We start from the raw sequence: 10,479 nt of genomic DNA, 5'->3' as shown, positions 1-10,479 counted from the left end.
GCGCCCGGCCAACTTTCATTTTTTAAACCAATCTCTTGCTCTTGGGATAAACTCTATTTACTTGGTTATGAGGTATTATTCTTTTTATATGCTGCTGGATTCATTTGACTAGTATTTATTTAAGGATTGTTGTGTCTATGTTGATGACATATATTTGTCTGTAATTTTTTTCTTTTTGTAATATTCTTATTACGTTTTTAATGTCATGATTATTCTGGCATTATAAAACAAGTTGGGTTCTCTTTTCCTCTAGTCTCTGTAAGAGGTTGTGTAAGATTGGTATTATTTCCACCATAAATATTTGGTAGAATTCTTGAGTAGAAACTGCCTGAACCTTAAATTTTCTTTGTGGTAATGTTTTTAATTGAAATTTCAATATATTTAACAGATATATAGCTGTTTACATTTTCTATTTTTTCTTGTGTCAGTTTGAGAAAATTGTATTTTTAAATGAATTTTTTCATTTCATCAGGGTGTCAAATTTTGGAGACATAATATTATTCCTAATACTTTACAATTATCCTCTTAGTGTCTGTAGGACCTGTAGTTACCTGTAGGTCCATCATTTCCAGACAACTTTAGGTGTTGAAGAGTTAGTTTCCCACCAATTTCTTTTTAAACACATTGAGTTTCTTTCAAGTCAAGACCAGGCTATATACTTCCCTCTTCAATATATTTGTCCTGCTGTTCCCTTGGCCTAAAAAAATTGCCCTCACCACCATCTTTTCACCTGGCTATCTGGTCCTATACCATTAGGATACAGAATTATTGTGAAGCCCTTTTTCATATGCATGTCACATTTTCCATACACATTCACTCAGATACACATTTATATAACATACACATACTCAAATAACTACTTAGGGTTTTTCTTTACAGCACTTTACCCAAATTGTTAATTATAGTTATGATATATTGTTTCACTCTCTGATTATACTATAAATGCCACCGAGGCTGGACTTGTGCATTGTTCCTGTTAATCAGCAAATACCCAGTACCCAGCAAAATGCTTGGCACATAATAGATGCTCAGTACATCATGGTCGGGTGAATGAACTAATCCACAATGAGAAGAAATGTTATTCTCTGAAAATTCCACCAATAGAGGTCTGAAAAAAATAGGTGGGGATTAAATTATGGGGAACCTCAACTAACAACTTATGGAATGTGGATATTTTCCTGTTTATATTTTTAATGTTTCCCCTCTCTCTGTGTCATATTTTTGTTTACACTCAGTTCCCTGGGAATGGAGGCTATCATAGTAACTCTGGGCTGCCTTAACAAGATATCAAAAAGTGAGTGACTGAAATAACAGAGATTTATTTTCTCACAGTTTTGAAGGCTGGACATCTGAGATCAGGATGCCAGCATGGTCAGGTTCTGGTGAGGGCTCTCTTTCTGGCTTGCAGGCAGCTGCTCTCTCACTGTGTCCTGATATGGCAGAAAGAGAGAAAAAGCAAACTCTCTGGTCTCTCTTCTTATAATGGCACTAATCTCATCACGAGGGCCCTATCCTCATGACCTTGTCTAAACCTAATTACTCCCTAAAGTCCCTTATCTCCAAATACCATGACATTGGGGTTTGGGCCTCAACCTATGAATTTGGCAGGGGTAGGGGATCCATAATGTAGCCTGTAATAGAGACCTAAGAGGGGGCTGGGGTTGGTAATGAGAGACAATGCTGAAAACAATGGGACAAAGAAGTAGGGGGTGGGCCAAGGAGCTCTGATGAGTGTCTCCTCCCATCTTCCTCTGGAAAGCCCAGCATCCCTCTTCTTCCTCAGTCCTGTATGTAGGAGTAGCAGAGGATTTGCGTATTTGGGTTATGTTAGTGCTGGGAGGTGGCCACGACAGTAGGAGTGGGGCAATTCAGTTTTTCTCTCTTGTTGCTCATCACGTCCTCTAAGGGAGTCCTCCTTATGAGTCCTCAGTTGTCAAGCAGGATTACTAAAATAAAAGAAACGACTTAGTGGGTCCCAAACTGCAGCCTCTGTCACACTCTATTCTGTACCACTTGGTTTGAAGAATTATAGCCTTTTCTTTTTCTATCCCCCTAAACCATGTTCAAAGGAGCTTACATGGTAATTTCCAGCGCGAAGCTGATTGATCAGCTCGCAGGACATCGTGGATCAGAGCGCTTCCCCCGCCCCTCTTAACTGCCTTTCTGATGTGGCTGCATGTACCCAGTGCCCAGAGCATGCCGGGGTTCTTGCAAGAGGGACTGGAGGGTGAGGGAGGAGAGAGTGTCTATTGGCTCCACCAGGACATAGATGCTGGTGACCTACACTGTGCTGGACAGGAGGACCTGTTTGCAGCACGGGTCAGAGGAACACAGGCTTCTCCAGGTCTTTCCAGAGCATTGGCTCCTGCAAGAAGTGAATGCAAGGGAGCTGAAAGCCTAGCCCGTCTCCCTCCTTCTACCATGATCCCCAGTAAGATTCTGGTGTACCACCACCCATCCAGCAGAACCGGCACAGAAGTTTACAGACCCGGCAGGCACCGCAAGAAGTCCCTGGGGGACCTGTTCCATAATGGCTACCGGGTGAAGTCTGGGCTTGCTGCTCCCGAGAAGGAGGAACCGCCGAACTTCCGGCAGTCATTGGTGTCTTGCTGTAGGGTTTGTGCATCCTGGGGTAAGGACTCCCCGCTCCATGGTTGTTCTCCTCCCAACAGTGTTCTGTATTCCTGGAGGCTGCCTGGGGAAAAAAGTGCTTTCCCTGTGGGCTGAATTTGGGGAACCGTCCAGTGGAGAGGTAATAGCCACCTTGATTCCTGTTTTCTTGGCATACCCACCCAATGCAGATGTGCTGGATGAGGCAGAAATATTTTCCTTCCTTTCTAGATGAATTTAACTGGCCTCTAGCGCTATTAAAGAATATATTTCAGAAATGTGGGAGAAAGTTTGGCAAACAATGTAATAGCTTGCTTCCTATTTATTATATGGCAATAATTTTCAGTGAGTCAGTGTTTTCAAAAGAGGCATTTGGACCTTTTGATAATTTTTTTTTCAGGGGCTACAGCGAGCTGTGGCTCATTTTCTTTCCTTACATTTGACTATGGGAGTGTGGTCTTGCCTGTCTTGGGTGGTACTTTTTTATTCTTACCCAGCAGAGATCATAAGAATAGTTTTCTAGGCAGATTTTCTTTTCTCAACTGCTTTCTGATAGGCATTTGGCTTTATTTAGGCATCTATAATATACTGGAGTTTAAAACAAATAGATTAAATCTACATTTCTTTCCATAAAAATGTCAGTCTTAAGGAGGGATAGCTTTTATTTCCGGGACAGTTAGCAGTACTAGGAATTTCTTTAAAATGGAATGTAGTCCCTTTGAAACCTCATTTAGGATTCTAATGTGGGTAGGCATAGCTCAAATACTTCTGCATTATGTAATTATGCCTAACAAAATTCCAATTAGCAAGCAATAGGTGAAACCTAGTCAATCCTTTTCATTAGAACTGACATAAAATGTTTCTGTCAGCTGAAATGTCTGGAATCTAAATATTCATGCCTCTGTGTCTATAACCCTAGAATCAGCCGGCCAGATTGTTATATTTCCTCTCCCTTCATCACAGAGAAGAGCTGCTCTGTGCTGTAACATCTGGCCTTGGAGAGAATCAGGATTAAATCCACTAGAGAGAAGAGACCAAATGATGGAATTATTAAGCTAAGAGGAAATACACTATTTCCTGAGAAAACATTGAATAATTGAGTAAAACCATGGGTTTAACTTAGTATCCAATACTCTTCTTACTTTTCCTCTGAAAGGATTAATGCATGTATTCATTTACAGTAGTGAGTACTCACTATGTGCCAGTCACCACTGTTCTAGAAGAAGGTGGACTTGGTGGTGAGCCAGTGATTGAGACACCTGTCCCAATAGAGCAGATAGTCTGCTGAGGAATGGGCAGGGGGCAGGCACCTGAACAAGCAAATGAGATCATTTTAGATTGTGGTAAACCCTATAAAGAGGAATGCATAATGGCGGCGAAGGACTGGGCTACAGATCGGGTGGTCAGAGAAGACTTCCATGAGCCAACCTTGCAATGATCTGGGGGAAGAACATTCCCGAGAAAAGAAATAGAAGGGAAGACCTAGAGCTGAGGACGATCTGGGAAATATTTGTGGAGCAGAGACACTGTGTGCAGGGTGTGAGGACATGGAGAGTGGTGATGACATGAACAGAGACCATGGAAAGCCTTCCAGAGTGAGATAAGGAATCTGAAATGTAATTTTAGTAAGATGGATGCCATGTAATGGCTTTTAGCAGGGAGCAATGTAATCTGATGGATATTTGAAAAGACCATGCTGGCTGCTTTTTGGAGAATGCTGGTGGGGCCTGGGGGCACTGGGGTAGAGAAGTAAAGCAGGAAGACCTGTGTAGGGCTCTTGGTCCAGATGGAGGTAACAGCAGTGCGAACCATGGTTCTGGCAGTGGAGAGGGAAAAGATAAGTTATTTCACATATATTTAAGATGTAAAGTCAGACCAGGCAAAATGGTTCATGCCTGTAATCCCAGCATGTTGGGAGGCTGAGCTGAGAGGATTATTTGAGTCCAGGAGGTCAAGACTCCAGTGAGCTATGATCATGCACCCCAACATGGGTGACAGTGAGACTCTGTCTCTTAAAAAAAATTAAATGATTTTAAAACAAAATAAAGAGGTAAAGTCAGTAAGTCCTATTTGTTTACTTTTTAAAAATGTGTTTCTCTACTTACTGGCTCCTCTATTCAAATAGAAGACCTGGAAGCAGGAGCCTCATCTCTGTGCTGCAGCATCTGGAACCACAAGGGGTGGTGGAAGCAGGCACTCCCTGTATGTGTGTGGATGAATGAATGAATGAATGGGTGACAATCTCAGTCTGAATATCAACTGATGTTAAGCATCTGTCAGAACAGGAACCAGGACTGGGTTAAGGTAGGGAGCCAGGATTGGCAACATGACAAAACTCTGTCACTACAAAAAAAATAGAAAAAATTAGCCGGGCATGGTGGCTGGCTACTTGGGGGGCTGAGGCAGGAGGATCACTTAAGCCCAGGAGGTCAAGGCTGCAGTGAGCTATGATCGTGCCACTGCACTCCAGCATGGGTGACAAAGTGAGACCCTGTCTCAAAAAAATTTAAAAAGAAAAAAAAGTAGGGAGCAAAACAGCCTGAACAATTACCAAAGGAAAGGATGGTGAAAAGGTCAGACAAGCAAGAACTGTTTATAGAACACACGTTCTGACTGCAGGAACAAAAGCCCAGGGGCATTTGAGAGGAAGCGAGACAGTCTTCTTTCTCCAGCTGGGAAGGAGAGGCTCAGATTCACTCTGTGCTGGGGCTAAGAAGCAGGTGGTCCTCACAGTGACCAAGCTGGGGATGGGAGGTGGGACCTGTGATGGCAGCAGGGTGCAGGGGATCACCCTGAAGAAGCCTCCCCATGCTCCTATGCATCCTCCGTTTACCCTGATATGCCTGCCCTCGGTGTGATCCCTCTGAGCTGCAAGGCCAGATAACAATGACCTTGTCAGACACCACGAAAATAATTGCTCTTCAGGATTTGCATGGGGCTGCAGGGATTGGAAACGACAGAGGTTTATTGGAACCTTTCAGCTTTTTGGATTTAAAGATTAAGTAGTGAAAGGCAATGGAAAATAGCAAATTGGAAATCCCAGGCAGGCTTTCTGGTATGGGCTTGGATGTGTTTGCTGTTGTGTTTTCTATCTTGTCCTCTCCCGGGGCCTCACATGCATGAATCTCCAGTCTTTTCTCTCTGGGGATCACAGGAGCCCTGAACAGTGAGTGAGTTATCATTTACCTGTTTATCCCTCAATTTCTGTCAGTACAGTAACTCTGCTTTTATCTGAGAAAGGAGCTCAAGATCCCTTAATCTGTCTGGCTGGTCATTGCTAAAATTCCACAGCATTAGTTCTCAGGAGGAGCCCCACCTGGTTGTTCAGGCCCTGGGCACCAAGTTTGACCCTCTGAAGGGACAGCCCTGGCAGGGGGTCCTCCTCACCTGGAGCCAGTGGTGTCACATGACTGAATCTTGCACGTAAGTACAGGGCTCGGAGCCAGGAAAACGTGTATTCCAGTCCTGACTTGCCACTGACTTTATGACTATAGCAATAAGTAATTATGCATAAAAATAGAAATTTTGATATAAATATTACAAAAAATTAAAAAGCTCAAGAATATTAAATAAATCCAAAATGTCTGCCTTTGTCACATGACCACTGTCATCATTTTATGCTTTTCTTCTACTTTTACATTTTACATGTCCCTATAGTTTTCATAGTTTTAACATAGGGAACATGCACTTCATCTTTTCCTTCCTTTTTTTTCCAGCATTTCTAGTTTCCTATTTTTTTAAAAATTGTGGTGAAGAGCACATAACATAAAATTTGCCATTTTAACCATTTTTAAGTGTACAGTTCAGTAATGTTAAGGATGTTCTATTGTTGCAAAACAGGGCTCCAGAACTTTTTCATCTTGCAAACCTGAAACTCTACAGCCATTAAACAATTACTTTTTCCTCTCCCCCCAGTTCCTGGTAATCGCTATTTTAATTTCTACGTTCTACTTCTTTAACTTAACATTATATCAAAAATTTTCCTTGTTACAATTTTTGAGCATGTATAATATCCTATAAAGAAGATGTACCAGACTTAAGACCTATTTTTGGATTTTAAGCTGCTTTCTATTTTTCTTGCTTAACGAACAATTCTGCAATAAGCATCTTTGTTTCTGTAGCATATTTCCATATTTTGTTATATTTTCTTAGACTATATTCCCAGAAATGGGATTAGTTTGATTAATAATGCTGAATTACTTTCTGAAAAGGTTTTATCAGTTTATAAATCCACAGTCGAATTATGAGACTAGTTCATTGTAGAGCCATCTCCACTAGGTGAAACTCCGATATATTGCTATTAAGTAGAATAAATACAATGCTTACTTATTTTTGTTTAATTTGCATTTCTTTTATTTTTACATTTTTAAAGCATTTTTCAAGAATACTATATGATTATTAACTATAGTCACCATGTTATACAGTAGATATCTTGAATTTATTTCTCTTATTTAACTGACATTTTGTATCCTTTGACCAACATCTACCCAACCACCCTTCCCTCCAACCACCCCAGCCCCTGTTTGTATGAAATCAGCTTTTTTATATGAGTGAGGTCATGTGATATTTGTCATTCTGTGCATGGCTTATTTAACTTAATATAAACTCTAGGTTCATCCACATTGTTGCAAATGAAAGGATTGATTCTTTTTATGGCTGAGTAGTATGCCATTGTGTATATATATCACATTTTCTTTATTCATTCATCTGTTGATGGACACTGAGGTTGATTTTGTACCTTGGCTATTATGAATAGTGCTGCAAAGAACATGGGAGTGCAGACATCTCTTCAGGACGTTGATTTCATTTCCTCTGAATATATACCCAGTAGTAGGGTTGCTTGATTGTATGGTAGTTCTAGTTTTGGGTTTTTGTGGAAACTTTTTACCATTTTCCATAAAGGAAAATAGTACTAATTTACCTTCCCATCAACAGTGTGCAAGGGTTCTTTTTTCCCACATCCTTACCAACACTTACCTTTTGTCTTTTCGATAATAACCCTTCTAACGGGTGTGAAGTGATAGTTCATTGTAGTTTTAATTTGCATTTCCCTGATAAATAGTGATGTCAAACATTTTAAACATTTACTGTTGGCTATTTGCATTTCTCCTTTTGAGAAATACATTCAGAAATATCCTTTACCCATTTCTTAGTTGGGCTATATGCTTTCTCCTTTTGAGAAATATATTCAGAAATATCCTTTGCCCATTTCTTAATTGGGCTATTTACTTTCTTGCTATTGAGTTGCGTTCTCTATATATTTTGAATATTAAACCCTTATCAGATGTATAGTTTTCAAATATTTTTCTCCCATTCTGTAGGCTGTCTCTTCACTCCATTGATTCTTTCTTTTGTTGGGCCAAGCTTTTTAGTTTGATGTAATCCTCTTTGTCCATTTTTGCTTTCATTGTCTGAGTTTTAGGGGCCATTTCCAAAAAAGTATTGCCCAGACCATTGTCATGGGGCTCTTTCTCAATGTTTTCTTCTAGTAGTTTCACAGTTTTGGATCTTAAGTCATTAATTGATTATGAGTTGGTTTTTGCATATGGTGTGCATTTTTTTTATTTGAACCAAGTTAACATAAATGGTTTCATTTAATTAATTTATTTAATGATTATTTACTATTCATATTTTCTACTTCATGATGTACCTGTTCGTGATTTTTGCCTACTTATCAAATAATGATATAGTATTTTACATACATGCTTTTCACATTATAAAGAATTTATCCTTTTTGTATCATATTTGATTATGTTTTCATTGGGTATTGTCTTTATTATGATTTTTAACATGCAGAATTTTGATGTTTATATGGTGGTGGCAGAGCCTATATTTCAAAGATTGTATGACTACTTTTACATCTGAAATTAGAAATTCTTCTTTTCAGAGGGCTAAAAATATATACCTACGTTTTCCTCAACTTTTCTGTCCCTTGTTATCCATGTTTACTTTTTAATTCATCTCAAACTTATTTCCATTATGGTATGAGGTCCATCATTGAATGATGCCTGTCTTCCTTTTGATTTGTGATGACCTCTTTATTGTCTATAAAATTCTTCTGATATAATAGTCTATTTTTCTACTGCTTAGTCATTGTTGCCATTCTTTTATTATTTTCTTATTCTATTGCTTTGTGGTAAATGTGACTTAGATGATTTTTGCATTTTAGATTTTGATAAAATTTCTTTGTGGCCTAATATGTAGTCAGTTTTTGAGACTGCTCATGGCTGTTACTAAAGAATGTGTGTTCCTGGTTTACTAATATATGTGTGTGTCTTTCTGCCCATCCATTCAGACACATATAGATATGAATATATCCGAAGGGATTAAATGCTACTTAAATATCTGATATTTGTGCATTCTTGTCATATTTGCTTTATCTCAAAGTAATACTTTTAGGTGTATAAAGTTTATTTTTTAGTTTCATATTCTTGGTGGATTGTTCCTTTTGTCAATATGAGGTATTACTTTTAATTCTTTTTTAATATAATTTTTATATATAATTTTATATAATTTTTTGCAGTAGCCTCCGCTTTATTTGATATAATCATTGCTCTATTTGTTCCTCTGTTGTCAGCGTTTGCCAGGCACATAATTTCCATTCTTTCGTTTCTAACTTTTCTGTGTGTTGTGTTTGCAATGTATGTGTTTTAAATAGCATGCATCTGGAATTTGTTATTGTTGTTGTTTTCACATCATGTGAATCTCTGTCTTTCCATAGGTGAAAGTAATTTTAATTTTATTTTATTATGATTGCAAATATATTTGGACTCTTTTACTATTGTAACTGTGTTTTCTGATTAATATAGCTTTTATTTTTTTTCCCTTTTTGTTGGATGGGTTAAAGTTTTTGTTCTTTTTTTCTTTTCTCCATTTGATTAAATTCCTTTGTTCTTTTTTTTTTCCTCTGGGCTATGGAATTTATATCCTTAAGGTTTTGATACATATACTTAAACTAATTTTTTTCTATGAATATATATGATCATATCCTATCAAGACAAGAACTTCTGCACACCTTTCTTTTTCCCATTGCACTCTCTCCTTCATACCTCCATCTTCTATGTATTTCCAGAGATTTCAATTTTAGATCATTGTTATTATTTATTCATTTAAAACATACTCAGTCAACACATAAACAAATCCATTACTTTTATCTTTTCCATGTTGCTTCTTGTATCTCACTTCTTTTGGATTTATTTTTCTTTCAGCTGGCTAAGTATATATTACTTGCTTCAAATTAATCTGTCCTGAGAATTGTAAAGATATCCTTCTTTTGTTTTCTTGCAACCAGTGAAGCCAGGAGAATTGTGACAATAATTTGGCTCTTGTTGCTTTGAAGGGATTTATTTCTTCACATCGATGTTATAAAATTTCTCCACGATATACTTGGACTTAGGTCTTTTAACATTTAACCTGCTGGACCCTTAAAAGACCTTTCCAATCTGAGGATACAGGTCATTCTTTTGGTCTAGGAAACTTTAATGTTATTTAAAATGTTTCCTGCTATTTCCTTCATTTTTTCCTTCTGGCAGCTCAATTGCATGGATATTGAAAACTTTATTCCTGTTTTCTGGGTCTCTTAGTTTTACTTTTGCACTTTTCATTCCTGCGCCCCTTGGTTTGCAGATGGTTGTGTGACAGTCCAGCCCTCTACTTTGCTGTGTGGCTATGTCCATTCTTCCATTAAGTTGGCCTTTTAAGATTTTGATGTTCAGAATTTTAATCGCTGAGATATTTAGTTGATTTTTTGAGTTGAGATATTTTTTCACAACTCTTTATATTTTTCAAAACAAATTTTTTTAAAGCAGTTTTTGTTTAATGCTTTGTTAATGTTGTATCCTTAAGGGTCAGTTGGCCTGAGGTGTAATA

At 38.1% G+C, this 10,479-nt stretch overlaps 1 protein-coding gene and 1 long non-coding RNA gene across 17 annotated transcripts in view; one reads left to right on the top strand and one right to left on the bottom strand.

The window, feature by feature from the left end:
* The window catches only part of LOC105502253, a 16,932-nt gene extending 14,839 nt beyond the window's left edge, over positions 1–2,093 (bottom strand). Inside the window, exon 1 of the long non-coding RNA XR_001000309.1 lies at positions 2,078–2,093. This is a non-coding gene — a long non-coding RNA (uncharacterized LOC105502253). The remainder of the gene's footprint in view (positions 1–2,077) is intronic.
* KCNMA1 (potassium channel, calcium activated large conductance subfamily M alpha, member 1) overlaps positions 1–10,479 on the top strand; it is a 762,545-nt gene that overhangs the window by 502,118 nt on the left and 249,948 nt on the right. The gene's annotated exons all lie outside the window — the stretch shown is intronic.

Source organism: Colobus angolensis, unplaced genomic scaffold (genome assembly GCF_000951035.1).
Source record: "Colobus angolensis palliatus isolate OR3802 unplaced genomic scaffold, Cang.pa_1.0 Scaffold12, whole genome shotgun sequence".
Taxonomy (NCBI): Eukaryota; Metazoa; Chordata; class Mammalia; order Primates; family Cercopithecidae; genus Colobus; species Colobus angolensis.
This window is presented reverse-complemented; position numbering and strand designations above follow the sequence as displayed.